This window comes from Pteronotus mesoamericanus, unplaced genomic scaffold (assembly GCF_021234165.1).
Source record: "Pteronotus mesoamericanus isolate MK-2021 breed Mesoamerican mustached bat unplaced genomic scaffold, CSHL_Meso_final scaffold_54, whole genome shotgun sequence".
Taxonomy (NCBI): domain Eukaryota; kingdom Metazoa; phylum Chordata; class Mammalia; order Chiroptera; family Mormoopidae; genus Pteronotus; species Pteronotus mesoamericanus.
Genome location: NW_026555321.1, coordinates 65,727,146 through 65,742,500, shown reverse-complemented (window position 1 = coordinate 65,742,500; position 15,355 = coordinate 65,727,146). Strand labels below are relative to the sequence as shown.

The window sequence follows — 15,355 nt, the reverse complement described above, 5'->3', positions numbered from 1 at the left end:
GAAATTCTATTTTCTGAGATTCAGATACCAAGTTTCAATATTCCCATTGTGTAAGAGACATTTCTAAAAAAAGAAAAAGGTTTTCAGGCAAAAAATAGCCTTGGAAGACATAGCAAGGCTTTATTCCATCAACATTAGGATTCCTACTTACCTAGGTGAGCTTGATAGCTCTCAGGGAAGGCTGAAACCATATGTTATTTCTAGTCTTTTGTTTGTATTACTTCTGACTCTTTTCATCTATAATATGCAACAATAATAGTCATTTCTGCAGGGTTATTGTGAAAAATAAAAATGATCATGCTTGTTAAGTGCTTAGTAGAGTGCCTGGAAAAACAAACAATAGTTATTATCTGGTGAGTCAACTACAGTAGTTCAACTACTTTAAAAAGATAGACAATACTTAATAATGTGTATACGCACACATACACATATTTGTTGAGTGAATGATTAGTAGTTAACTATGAGCAGAGAACTGTACTATTGATTTTATGTGCATTAATTTATTTAACCCTCACAATAACCCCAAGAAGCAGGTGCTATTATTATAATTGATACTTTACAGTTGAGTCTCTGAGAGACTGGTTAGGTTGTCCTTTCTATATGGAAAGTTATTTTCTGAGAGGTTATCTGGGTCATCAAGGTTGGGGCTCAAGCCCAGCTCTGTCTGTGTAGCCCATGGTCAGATTTCTACTCCACCATGTACTCCCTGTCCTTGTGGTAGTAGAGCATTGGCCCTCAAAGAGCCTTGTGGTAGGACATAGGTTGAAAATGAAGTCTTTACTCTTAGTTCCAGGAAATCCTGGGTTCCTCACCCCCTTTTAACACTATGTAGCTAGCCCAAATGATTTAATTTATTTTTCTTTTTCTCTGAATATTACCTAGCTTTAGTATAATTTATGTATCCTATTTTCAGCTCCTAAAGTAATGCCTTGATAAACTGATGTTATTCTGTATCTGTTTCATCCTCAGCTTCTCTATTGTTATTCTGATTTGCTCCCTGGTATTGGTTCTGATGTCTTACTTCTTCCACTTTCCTTGTTGAAAAATTACATGACCAGAAGGACTGGGAAGGAGTTAATCAGGTAAAGTATGTATCTGGAGGAGAAGTGAGGGGTGCAGTTGGTAAGAGGTTTATTCAGGCAGAAAAGGTGTAGAAAATTTTATGTAGAGACTGCTTCACAATGAGAGATAAGGTTAACTTTTATGTGCTATCAAATAGCCTCCATTTGTGAGGAGCCAGACCTTCATACTGATTCAACAAATATTTGTTGAGTGCCTACCAGATGTACTAGTTACTGTTCTAAGGCTACAGGAGTTAATCACCAACAACATATGCAAACACACCCTTCTCATGATATTCACATTCTGGTGAAAGTTTATGCAGGGCAAGGTAATGAACATAAGTATAAGTTTTAAGAATTAAGCTAGATTCATGTTCTTTGAAGACAGTAAATGAGTAATGAGATTACAATGGCTGGGGGAGTGCAGCAGTCATACTTCGGGGCATCAGATAAGACCTCTCTGAGAATGTCCTGAGAGCTGAGATTCAAATGTCTAGAAGAAAACAGCTTTGCACAAACTAGGGGGCGGAGCATTCCAGGATAGCAGCTTCGCATGTTCTATAGGAGGAAAAAGGAAACTAGTTAGCAAAACACTCCCTTTTCCTTCTCCTGAGAGCTCCAATTCCAGGAAATCAGATGCCAGATGTTTCTTTAATCACATGTGTAATCCATATGTGTCTGGGACACTGGATTTTAACATTAGTACCTAATGCTAATTTTAAGCTCCCATTTCATATTAAGGAATTCTAGTTTCTTATAGATTTTCCTTTTCCTATATATTCTTAGATATATTATATTCTCCAGGGGTCATCTGTGCTCCAGGGATTCTGTTCTGGTTATTGCTCCCTGTCACTGTTGCTGAGTGAATTGTGGTCACTGCTTTTGCCACTGGTTAATCACGCTGTCTTGACAGCTCCATGCCAGCCTTTCCACTCACTGAGATTAGATATTCAGTGTCTCTTGAGTCAAATTCTTATACCATGGATGCAAGCTGGAGACCTCCAGGGATGCTACCTCCCTCTATTGAATTTAAGAACCACAGGGCTTTAGTCTGCTTCCTATGGAAATGGAGAGTTTGCTTTCACTTTTGTTTGAATTCTGAAGTATTGCAGAGTTCACCAGTCTTCTTTTCCCCCTGGATCACCACTCTGTATGGGTGGCTGAGTTTGCAGAAACATCCTGGACAGCTCTGCAGTAGACCTTACTAACTGTCAGCTTTCTGAACCTTTTTCTGTGTCTCAGGAATTCCTGCCCTATGATTCTTGGTGAGAGGTCAGATACACCACTATAAGATTCCAGATTGCCATGTATTTGCTTTGTCAGCTTCCCTGCTGCCAGGGTCTAGAGACATGCCTGAGGTGTTGCTGCCCATGTGAATCCTTCCCTGCGCCTGCCATGTTGGTGGTTCCAGGTGTAGGTTCTAATGCTCAGTGTGGTAGTGTCTCATAAGACTGGTTTTATGGTTTGGTTTTAGGTCTTGTTCCTGGCTACAGTGTCCCCAAGCTTCCCAGAGGTTCTATGAGCTAGTTAAGATCTTAAAAAAATTTTTTTTATCATAAATTGGACAGAGTCCCTTTTGGTTGCTTGCCACATAGGTGAGTGAAGTGAAGGTCAATAGGAAGACCAAGAAAAAGGAAGGACTTGATTCCTGGCCTGTGGGAAATATTCTCTTCTTCTCTTCAATTGGTCATGACAAGGAGGCCCAGAGTCTGGCTGCCTTTGGCAGTAACCTTGCAACTGCAAGGGCATCACTTTGAGATGAAGCCTGTATGAGGATGACAGAGGGAAGAGGGGTAAAACATCTTGATCATATCACTGAGCCTAGAATCTGCTCTACAGCTAGACTTAAAATTATCTGAGATGATATACACATTTTCTTTTTCTTTTGTTTTTTTTTAATTAATTTATTTACTTTTTAAATACATTTGTCTCTGCCTTCCCCCCACCTCTTTCCCTTGCCCCCTCCCACCTTCCCTCCCTCAGCTCTTCCCCTTTGGTTTTGTCCATGAGTCCTTGCTATATGTTCCTTGACTTTCCCCTTCCCTTCCCTTTCCCTGCCCCCGCCCCCTTCCCTCTTGTCTCTGTTGATTTCTTTTCCTTTCAGTGTTGCTGGTTATATTTTCCTTGCTTCTTTGCATTGTTGGTTAGGTTCTGCTTATAGGTGAGATCATATGGTATTTGTCTTTCGCCCCCTGGCTTATTTCGCTTAGCATGATGCTCTCCAGTTCCATCCATGCTGTCGCAAAGTTTAGTACTTCTTTTTTCTTTCCGCTGCGTAGTATTCCATTGTGTATATGTACCATAATTTTTTGATCCAGTCATCTACTGATGGGCATTTAGGTTGCTTCCAAGACTTGGCTATTGTAAATTGTGCTGCTATGAACATTGGGGTGCATAGGTTCTTTTGTATTGGCGTTTTGGTGTTCTCAGGGTATAGTCCCAGCAGGGGAATCACTGGATCAAAAGGCAGTTCCATTTTCAGCTTTCTGAGGAAATTCCACACTGCTTTCCACAGTGGCTGCACCAGTCTGCATTCCCACCAACAGTGGACTAGGGTTCCCTTTCTCCACAGCCTCGCCAGCACCGGTTGTTTGTGGATCTGTTTATGATGGCCATTCTGACCGGTGTGAGGTGGTACCTCATGGTGATTTTGATCTGCATTTTTCTGATGGCTAGTGATGCTGAGCATCATTTCAAATGCCTCTGGGCCCTCTGTATCCCCTCCTTAGAAAAGCATCTGCCCAGGTCCTTTGCCCATTTTTTGATTGGATCGTTTGTCTTCTTGGAGTAAAGTCGAGTGAGTTCTTTGTATATCTTGGAGATCAAACCTCTATCTGATGTATCATTAGCAAATATATTTTCCCATAGGGTTGGCTCCCTTTTCATTTTGCTGATGTTTTCTTTAGCCATGCAGAAGCTTCTTATTTTTATGAGGTCCCACTTGTTTATTCTTTCCTTTATGTCCCTTGCTTTAGGAGACATATCAGTGAAAAAATTGCTGCGTGGGATATCTGAGAGTTTCCTGCCAATGTTCTTCTCTAGGACTTTGATGGTGTTGCGAATTATATTTAAGTCTTTTATCCATCTTGTGTTTATTTTTGTGTACGGTGTCAGCTGATGATCCAATTTCACTTTTTTGCATGTAGCCGTCCAGCTCTCCCAACACCATTTGTTGAAGAGGCTGTTATTGCTCCATTTTATGCTTCTGCCCCCTTTGTCGAATATTAGATGTCCGTAGAGACCTGGGCTTATTTCTGGGCTTTCTATTCTGTTCCACTGGTCTACGGGTCTGTTCTTGTGCCAGTACCAGATTGTTTTGAGTATGGTGGCTTTGTAGTAGAGTTTGATGTCCGGTATTGTGATCCCTCCTACTTTGTGTTTCTTTCTCAAAATTGCTGCGGCTATTCGAGGTCGTTTATGCTTCCATATAAATTTTTGAAATGTCTGTTCTATTTCTGTGAAATATGTCATTGGTATCTTAATAGGGATTGCGTTGAATCTATAAATTGCTTTTGGTAGTATGGTCATTTTGAGGATATTAATTCTTCCAATCCATGAGCACGCTATATGCTTCCATTTATTTGTGTCTTCCTTAATTTCTTTTTTCAATGTTGTATAGTTTTCTGCATACAGGTCTTTTGTGTCTTTGGTTAAATTTATCCCTAGGTACTTTATCTTTTTTCGTGCTATATCGAATGGTATATTTTTCCTGATTTCTTCTTCTTCTATTGCATTGCTGGTGTACAAAAACACCTTTGATTTCTGAATGTTGACTTTGTATCCTGCTGTTTTGCCAAATTCACTTATTAGGTTGAGGAGTTTTTTGGTAGAGTCTACAGGGTTCTCTATGTACACTATCATGTCATCTGCAAACAATGATAGTTTTACTTCCTCCTTTCCTATTTGGATGCCTTTTATCTCTTTCTCTTGTCTGACCGCTGTGGCTAGGACTTCCAATACGATGTTGAAAAGAAGCGGTGAGAGCGGACATCCTTGTGTTCCCGATCTTAGTGGGAAAGCTTTCAGTTTTTGCCCGTTGAGTATGATATTGGCTGTAGGTTTTTCATATATGGCCTTTATTACGTTGAGGAATGCCCCATTGATTCCCATTTTGCTGAGTGTTTTGATCATAAATGGGTGCTGTACCTTGTCAAATGCTTTTTCTGCATCTATTGAGATGATCATGTGGTTTTTGTCTTTGATTTATGTGATGTATCACGTTTACTGATTTGCGTATATTGAACCTTCCCTGCATCCCTGGGATGAATCCCACTTGATCATGATGGATAATCTTTTGAATGTATTGCTGGATGCGGTTTTCCAATATTTTGTTGAGGATTTTAGCATCTATGTTCATCAGCGAAATTGGCCTGTAGTTTTCTTTCTTTGTAGGGTCTTTATCTGGTTTTGGGATTAGGGTGATGCTGGCCTCATAGAAGGAGTCTGGGAGTCATCCCTCCTCTTGGATTTTTTGGAATAGTCTGAGAAGGACAGGGGTTAGCTCTTCCTTAAATATTTTGTAAAATTCTCCTGGGAAACCATCCGGCCCTGGGCTTTTGTGTGCTGGGAGTTTCTTGATGACGGCTTCAATTTCCCCAGCTGTTATCGGTCTGTTCAAGCTTTCTGTTTTTTCCTCCTTCAGTGTTGGAAGATTATACTTTTCTAAAAATTTGTCCATTTCATCAAGATTTTCAAATTTCTTGGCATATAATTGTTCATAATAGTTTCTGATGATCATTTGTATTTCTGTGGTATCAGTTGTTATTTCTCCTCTTTCATTTCTGATATTATTAATTTGGGTCCTCTCCCTTTTTTTCTTGATGAGTCTGCTTAAAGGCTTGTCAACTTTATGAATCTTTTCAGAGAACCAGCTTCTGGATTGGTTGATCCTCTGGATTGTTCTTTTTGTCTCTATGTCATTCAGTTCTGCTCTAATCTTGACTATTTCCTTCCTTCTCCTTGCTCTGGGATTTATTTGTTGTTGTTTCTCCAGTTCTTGAAGTTGTAGTGTTAGGTCTTTTATTTGAAATGTTTCTATCTTTTTAAGGTAAGCCTGTATTGCTATGAACTTCCCTCTCAGGACCGCCTTTGCTGTGTCCCATAGGTTTTGGACAGTTGTCTGTTCATTTTCATTTGTTTCCAGAAATTTTTTGATTTCTTCTCTTATCTCATTATTGACCGATTCATTGTTTAAGAGTGTACTGTTCAGTCCCCATGAGTTTGCAAGTTTTTGAAGTTTCTCTTTGAGGTTGATTTCGAGTTTCAAGGCCTTGTGGTCTGAGAAAAAGTTTGATATTACTTCAATTTTCCTGAATTTCCTGAGGCTTGCTTTGTGTCCTATCATGTGGTCTATCTTTGAAAAACTGCCATGAGCATTTGAAAAGAATGTGTATTTTTCTTCTTTGGGATGTAAGGTTCTAATATGTCAGTTAAGTCTCTTTGATTCAGTGTGACATTCAGCGCCACGATATGTTTATTAATGTTTTGTTTGGAAGATCTGTCCATTTTTGACAGTGGGGTGTTGAAATCCCCTACTATCAGTGTGTTGCTGTCTATATCTTTTTTCAAGTCATCCAACAATTTCCTTATAAACTTGGGGGCTCCTATATTGGGAGCATATAAGTTTAAAATGTTGATGTCTTCTTGATAGATTCTTCCTTTAAGTATGATAAAGTGCCCCTCTGGGTCTCTCTTTATGGCCTTTGTTTTGAAATCTACTTGGTCTGATACAAGTATGGCAATGCCAGCCTTTTTCTCATGTCCATTTGCTTGGAATATTATTTTCCATCCCTTTACTTTCAATCTGTGTAGGTCTTTTGCTCTGAGGTGGATCTCTTGTAGGCAGCATATATGTGGGTCATGTTTTCTTATCCATTCAGCTACCCTGTGTCTTTTGATTGGGGCATTTAGTCCATTCACATTGAGAGATATTACTGATAGAAACTTACTCATCTTTTCTCTTTGTACTTGTGTTCCTCTCTGTCTCATTCTTTTCCTTCATCTGCTTAAACCAGTCCCCTTAGCGTATCTTGGAGTGCTGGTTTGGTAGAGATGTATTCTTTTAGCCTTCTTTTGTCTGGGAAACTCCGTATTTCTCCTTCTATTTTAATGGAGAGCCTAGCTGGGTAGAGCAGCCTTGGCTGTAGGCGCTTGCTTTTCATGGTTTGGAATATTTGTTGCCATTCCCTTCTGGCTTGTAGTGTTTCTGTTGAGAAGTCAGCTCCTAGGCGTATTGGGGTCCCCTTGTATGTTACTTTCTCCTTCTCCCTTGCTGCCTTGAGGATTCTCTCTTTGTCTTTGACATTTGCCATTTTAATGATGATGTGTCTTGGAGTGGACCTCCTTGGGTCCCTCTTGAGTGGGGTCCTCTGTGCCTCCTGGATCCATGAGAGCCTTTCTCTCCTCAAATTAGGGAAATTTTCCATCATTACTTTTTCGAGGAGGTTCTCTATTCCTTGCTCCTCTTCTTCTCCTTCTGGTATCCCTATTATACGGATATTATTGCGTTTCAGGTTGTCCTGCATTTCCCTAAATGCTTCTTCATTCTTTTTGAGCCATTTTTCCATTTCTTGTTCTTTCTGGGAGCTTTTTTCTACCTTGTCCTCCTCCTCACTGATTCAATCCTCGGCTTCATCCAGCCTGCTTTGGATTCCTTCTACTGTGTTCTTCAATTCAGAAATGGTATTCTTCATATCCTCTTGTGTCTTCTTGATAGTTTCTATGTCCTTTTCCAGGCTGATATAGTTTGCTGTAAGATCCTGATAGTTTCTCTTCAGTTTCTCATAGTTCTCTTTGAGCTGGCTGAGCTCATTGAGCTTCCTTAGAACCATTGTTTTGAATTCCATATCTGATAGTTCCCTTGCCTCTATTTCATTGAGCTCTCTCTGTGGGGAGTCCCCTTTTCCACTCATTTGAGGGGAACTTCCTTTTCTTCCCATTTTTGTGAGAGTCTGTTAAGTATTTTTGTCCTTTACTTTTCCTTCTGGGCCTGCCGCTAATGATGTCAGTTGTTGACCCTATAAGGGCCTTGGGTTGTTTGTTTGAGCCTTTCAGGAGTCTAATGCCTGTGTCTGACTCCTGCTTGGAGCAGCTCTGTGACCCCTTCGGTCAGGGCTGGGCTAATTTTTGGGATATCTCTGCGCTCTCACGCGGGCTCCTTGAGCGCGTTCCCAGCGCGGCAGGGTCCCCCACCTGCCTGGGCTGCATGTGTTTGCCCCAGACCAGGGGGCTTATTGGCGACCTCCCATACTTATCTGGCCTCCCTGGCACGCGAGCTTCGTGGCACTGGTCAGTTTAGGGTCTTCTATTGTGTGTTTTCCCTGCTTTTGGCTCTTTGGGTGCGTTGCTTGCCCTCGCCAAATGGGGACTACGGAAATGGGAGGAAATCAGCTCTAGGACTCTCCGATTAATCCTGTTTCTGGTCTCTCCTCCAGGGACTCTGGGCAGCTCTACTTATTTTGTGGGCCTCTCCGCAATCGTGGCGGGTAGGTCAATTTAAGCCTGCCCTTGCCCCTCTGTGCACTCCCTCGCAGGCTGTATGGGTGCCAGTCTGTGTGAGGCCTTGCCGGCAGGTGCAAGCGTTCGCCAGCCCGCGTGGGTCACACACACACTCGCCAACCCTCGCTGGTCACTCCGCGCAAGTGTGCGTGCCTGCTCTGGGTGTTTTGGGGGTGTCTATGTTTGCTTTTCGGATTTTGGCTCTTTGGGGGTGTGGCCTCTTCCCGCGCAATGGAGACTTCGGCAAGGAGAAGGAGTCGGGACTCCCCGGTTCCTCCTCCCGTTCTTTCCCCAATGCCTCCGTCTCTAGTCTCCCCTCAGGGGCCTCTGGGCAGTTCTGTGACCCCTTCGGCCAAGGATCCAACCCCTGTGCAGACTGCGTTTCAATCGCAAGCAGTCTGGTTCATGCGCCCCCGCTTATGCCTCTTTGGGGTCGCGCCTTTCCAGCCCACCATGGAGACTACCAAATGGGGAGGGAGTCGGGACTCCCCGGTTCCTCCTCCTGTTCTTTCCCCAACGCCTCTGTCTCCAGTCTCTTCTCAAGGCTCTCCCAGACAGTCTGCACTCAGCCCGGTAGCTCACAGGCATACAAGCTGTGTGCGGAGCGCACAAAAGGCAGGTTAATTGATTCCCTTATGCCTGAGCGAGATGGTAGCTGCAGAGTGGCAAGTGCGTTATCACCCGGGCTCCACCGGCTGCCGGCTGCCGTGTCAGTTCTCTTCACAAAGTTTTCCTCACCAGTCTTTTCCGAAGCACCAGCCCACCCTGCTGCCGCCTGTACCCAGCGATCAAGGAGGGTGGCTGCCGCTGCAACTTTTGCGTTTGCCCTTTAAATGTCTTTTTGCATCCCCAGCCACCTGTCTCTGGCAGAGAGCGCCCCTAAGGTTTTTGGGGTTGCGTTTTGTCTGTATTTTCTCACCTTTAGCTGCTGTAGTTTAGGGGTTCCTGTTTATGATTCAGACCCCGTTCTTCTCGGGGGGACGCTAACTGGCCGTTTCAATGTCCCTCTGGTGCCAGTGCCCGTGCGCACCCAGCCCACCCTCTCGAGCCTCCACCGCAATTCTCACCCGTTGGGATGTGTGAGAGTAGAATCCACTGTCCGCGGCACCAAGGCTCCTCTCCCACTATCGCTCCACTGCTTTCCAGGTTATTACTCCATTATTTAGTTGCAATTCCAGTTTGGTTTTGGGAGGAGGTCAGCGTGACTCCCTTTCACTCCTCCGCCATCTTCCCCCCCCACATTTTCTTATTGATAAGTGAGTTTCAGTTGGAGTTGTCCGTTGTTACTACCTTTACTACAATAAATACAAATAATAATGTCTAGCCTTTATTGAGAACTTAAAATTGTGCAAGTGCTATTCATTCATTCATTCATTCATTCATTCATTCAACAAATTTCCATTAAGCATCTACATATATTAATTCATTTAATTGCTGCAACATCCCTAATGTCACAACAACATAATATTATGTATGCACCTGGATGTATAGACTTATACACAAACATATATATAGATAGAGATATGTATATGTGTGTAGAGATATAGACAAAACATTTATATGGATATAGATATAAGTATGGGTATGTATATGGCACTGTGTGTAGGTATAGATTTACACAGAGATAAAGATGTGCAACTAAGTGATAAATGAAATTTATCACCAATGACAGCTAAGTCCCAAAGCAGAAGTTACAAGTTGCTAAATTCTCTGTGTTCTAAAGGTATGGTGCACCTGAAGTTGGAGCCAGGAGTTTTCTTCAAAATACTTACTGAGGGGTGCCAGTTCAGAAATTGGACAATCACCAACATCACCTAGATAACAGCGAGGAATCCTGAAGAGAGAGGATGGCATGTCCTTTTGTGAGACAGTATTTGTGAAGAGCGGCTGTTTATTTCCCATCATAGCAATAAGAGGTCAATGTTTCTCAATGATTTCTCAGTCTCATTATCATGATGGCTAGCTCCTCAGCCTGGGATGTATCCTGTACCATGCTTCTCTCACTCAGCTCATCCCACATTTTAATACCAGATTCTGAGTTAGTTTGACTTGGGGGTAAAAATAATAGAAAATATGTCTCTGACTTGCTGAAAAATTAATAAGAATATGCATTGGCACAGTTATCTGAAAATCCAGGAGTGTAATGGGGGACCCTGCCCCCAGAAATTGGGGAGAGGTTGAACTGCACATGTGTGCATCACCTTGGCAACCAGGGTCAGGCATGCTAGGGGCTGTGCAAGGGATTCTGGGGAAGATTATTTAAAAGGAGCTCATGGAAACACCACTTTCTCTTTTTAATCTCCCCTTCTTCCCAGCTGCTGGGGCCTTGAGATCCTAGCTCCAGATCATTAGGGTCTGTAAGAAGGGCGGGGAGGAGACCAGGCCTGTCAGTGGCAGACCCTCTGCCATGCCACTCCCCTGCATGGACTTGTCAATGGCAGCAGGCTGCAGCCCTCCCTAGCATGGGCTTACCAGTGGTCACCAGCACAGGCCTATGAGCAGCTGTAGGAAGAGGACAGTGCACCCTGAGTAGAATTCCTGAGTGCACAGACTCCGAAAGATGCCTGCAACTAGACAGTGAATGGAAACCAACTAAGCCATCTACATTTACAGTAATTTTGGGTGGGAGAAGAGGTCCTTGATTCAACTTTGAACTGAGCTGGCAGAGAGTGACAGGGTGATTTTTCTTTGTGGATTTTTGAGGAAACAGACTTTGGCATTTCTTAAATAAAAGATTCCTTTCCTTTCTACTGAACTCTGTCTTTGGAGTTTTGCCTTGGAGGTGGCAAGCAGTAGGCCCCCCTGCCCCACTTCTGATTGAGCTCAGTGACAGGAGGACAGGTTTTAGGTTTGAGGTGATCTGATGTATTAATGGTTCTTTTCCTTTTCTGTGGTACTAAGCTAGTTAGATGGATGGTATAGGACGGCCTCTAGGAATATTGAGTTATATATGTTTCCTTTTTTATTTTTGTGAGGAAAAGAATTTACATCTTAGTATTACAAGCAAGAGTTCTATGATTCATCCTAGTTGGACTGTATAAGCCACATGCCCAACAATCCTCCGGTGACTGAGGCCAGGGAATATATGTTTGCTAACTTAAGTCAGCCAAGGTCTTCCCCTGAGGTAGGAGATTTTGAATGAGCTTGACCCAAGGTACATGGGTTGCATGAGGGATTGGGTGTATATCTCAATATGAATCTGGATGCTGTTAGGAAGAGAGAATGGAACATGGATGCTGAAAAACAATCAATAATGGTATCTATAAGGAGTCAATGACATGGTGAGAGGTGACCAATGATGGGGATATATATGTATATATATAAATATAAATATAAACATATATATATAAATATAAATATAAACATATATATATATATATATCTCCTATGTAGGAGGCAGAAGAACTTGGATGGTGTCCCAATTAGCCGATAAAGATGGACAGCTTTTAGAGAAAGGTTGGGAAGGTTTTGAAGAATTCTTTGTCAAGAGTATCAGCTTATACTTCCACTGAGACCTGTCTTCATTTGAGGAAAGTCAGATTAAGTGGTATCTAGTACAGAGTGGGGAAGTGTAGCTCTCTCTCCAATGACCCATAGGAAGAGGCACCGGCTCCACTGTTGCAGCTTAGTGATGACAAGTATCTGCCTATGGATAACAGTCCAGCTGGAGAAACGGTCAAGTTGACCTCCACCCCCAGTTTTCCCTTCCCTACAAGTGAAGAGATACATTCTGAGAAACAAAAGAGAAAGTAGTAACCACTTGGGCTTATATCCAATAACTGGTTGAATATTCCTACTTGAATGTCACATCAGCACTTTAAAGACATCATTTCTCCTCTCTACTTTGGTTGGTGATGGCATTCCTACCTACCAGATCACCCAAAGCAGACAACTGAATTGTCCCAGGGCTTCTCTTATGAATTCCTTATGCCCTGGCAGATGAAGTCTCTGTCAATTGTTTTATAATATGTTTCAAAAACTTTTCTTTCCCATCACTACAAATACCTTCCTTTGGGCATCTACCCATATTGCCCTGGACAAATACAGTTAGCACCAGATCAGACTCTTTGCCACCAGACATTTATTTTCCACTTCTGCTACTAGAGTGGGCATTCTGGAACACAAATCTACATGTATTGTAATCACCTGCTCAAAATCCTTTATTCTTGCTCAGTCACTTATGAGAGAAAATGTGAAAAACCCCTTAGCTTGGCAGCCAGCACCCAAAGACTATTATGATCTGGCCCCTGCCTGTCACCCTAACCTCATCATTTCTGATTTTCTTTTTTTTTTCTCTCTTTAGTCCACATACTGAATGAATCACTTGTCATTAATGTGAAATGTCTCATTTCCTTGGTCCATGCTGTTTTCCCCTACCCTTTGAAAGATTGAATTCATACAACTCACACTTTAAATCCTTCATGTAATTTTTTTCATAACTTTTCCATGCTTAGTTGGCATTTCTTCCTCTATGCCTCTGTTTATCCATTGAATAGATTTTGGCCTTTATTATACTGTATTAAAATTGTTTGCATATTTGTCTCCCTATTTATTCAGTCAGTCCATATTTCTTGAGTACCTTGTGTGTATGAAACATAATTCCAAGTGTTGGCCATTCAAAAGTAAATATGTCATGCTTACTGACTCTAGTCACCAGTTAAGTAGAGATTGGTATTTAAATCAACATGAACGTGTTCTAGATGCTAGGATGGATCTTTCAACAGGGTACCTGATCAGCATAAAGAAGAAAGAGGTATTCTTCTTGGAGTTGTCAGGTTCTCTGCTAGTCACTTCACATGCTACTTCATTTATTCTTTTCACCAATAACAGATACTTATTGAGCACTTACGGTTGACACAGAATGAACCAAGAGACAGGAAGTAGAATTAGTTATTGCTCTGATGGCCCTTCCAGAGAGCTGGAAGGAGATAGAGCAAATAGAAAATTACAATACAGCAGAGGAACACTGTAATTGGGTGAATTAGTGGGTGTTCACACAAAGGCGGTGTGCCAACCCAGGCTGTGGGATGGATTGTCAATGATGACTTCCTGGAGAAAATGACATCAAAGTTCAGACCTGAAGGATGACTAAAAGTTAGAAAGGTGAAGGGAATAAGGATTGAAAGTAGGGGGAGGGAGGAGGTGTTCTGGGGAACACAGTATTTTCTGAGGTCTGGAGGTGAAAAACAGCATAATAGAGTCAGGTGTATTAGGGGCAAACAAGAATATATGAATATGTGCAATTTTCCATATACTCTTGACTTTAAGGTGGAAAGATTAATCTTGCTTGTTAGGTCTTCTTCATAATCTAGTAATGAGCTGATACTTGTTTTAAATAAGGAAAGCAACTGAAAGGGAGCAGAGACTGCTTTTCTCAGCAAGTTTCATGTATGCTTACTTCCTGAGGAAATGGGAGGAGTCTAGGACTCTGAAACTGCCGGGTTCTTTGGATGTCTTACACCATCCTAGAATGGATTACCTTGGCTGTTGGGCTGGAATGGAAGACTGGGAACCAGCAGTGGTGCATGATAGGGACTGGGTGGAGTGGAGGGTGGAGTTACCTAATGGTAAGAGAACTGGATGGCGAAAGAGCAGATGCTTGCTAGCTGCTGAGAATGGAAATCCTTCAGGGAAAGGAGAGATTTATAAAGGGAATCTTTAGGTAGCTTTCTGTGAAATTATGTGTGATTCTGTGTTACCTCTTTGAGACCCCTCATAGTGAAGGTCTACCTTGCCCTTCAAGTTTCCAGGCTTAAGGCTCACATTTCTGTGGCTGGAATACCATGTAGAGATTAGACTGTACATGGGGCCCTGTGGACTCTTTGGATTTCAGAAGGAAGTCTAAGAAAAGAAATAGAAAAAGTTCATAGTGCAAATACCACAAAGTATAGAATCTGGGATGAAGCAAAGGAGGTGAAGGAAGACCAGGTGTCAAAGGGTCTTGAAAGCCAAGTTGAATAGCTTAGAAATTTACTACTGGGAATGGGCAGCTACTTTAATGGACAGAAATTTACTACTGGGAAGACAGGGAAGAGAGCCCAGGATCATATTTTCAGTTCAGACAGATTACTGTCTCTGGTGTCTGGAATAAATGGGAAAGAGGCAAGACTTTAGGAAGGGTGATGATGTGCTAGGGCATGGAGCAGTCCTTAGAGGGCAAGTGCTCTCCTGACTTTCCAAATGCGGAAACAGAGTTCAGAGAGGTATTTGGCAGTAAACAGAGAGCATTGGGATTCTCGACTGACTGGCTCCAGAGTCCATGATTTTTTTTTGAGTATATCACACTGTTCCTCTCTATTAGGCTGAATTACTCTTGGACGGAAGAACCTGGGTCTCTTTTATGGGTTACAGTCCATGTTCTTATTGCCTATTGATGAAAGACTCACCATGACAAAGCTTAGTCACTTAAAGTAATGCATATATTTTGTTCATGCATTTGCAATGTGAGCAGGACTTTAGGGAGACAGCTCACCTTTGCCCTACTCATTGACACCTGGGGCGGTGTGAAGGTGGGGGCTGGAATCACCAGTGGCTCATCCATGCTCGCTGTTGCCTGAAACCTTAGTTGGAGCTGTTGTCCAGAACTCCACATGGTCTTTCCTTGTCTCCTGTTCCTTTTTTTCCTCACAACATGGTGACTGGGTTCCAAAGGAGGAGAGGACCATGATATTTTTTTTTAACACATATAATACACATTTATAAAATAATTTTCTAAAAACAAAATTTAGTGATAAGAATGACATCATTTTACATTACACAGCTGGAGTCTCCATATGTATTCCTGCATTCAATCTGTT

General features: G+C 42.2%; 1 pseudogene; it reads right to left on the bottom strand.

Moving 5' to 3' along the window:
• LOC129088170 (serine/threonine-protein kinase pim-1-like) overlaps window positions 1–15,099 on the bottom strand; it is a 25,407-nt pseudogene extending 10,308 nt beyond the window's left edge.
• Window positions 15,100–15,355: the final 256 nt, after the last annotated feature.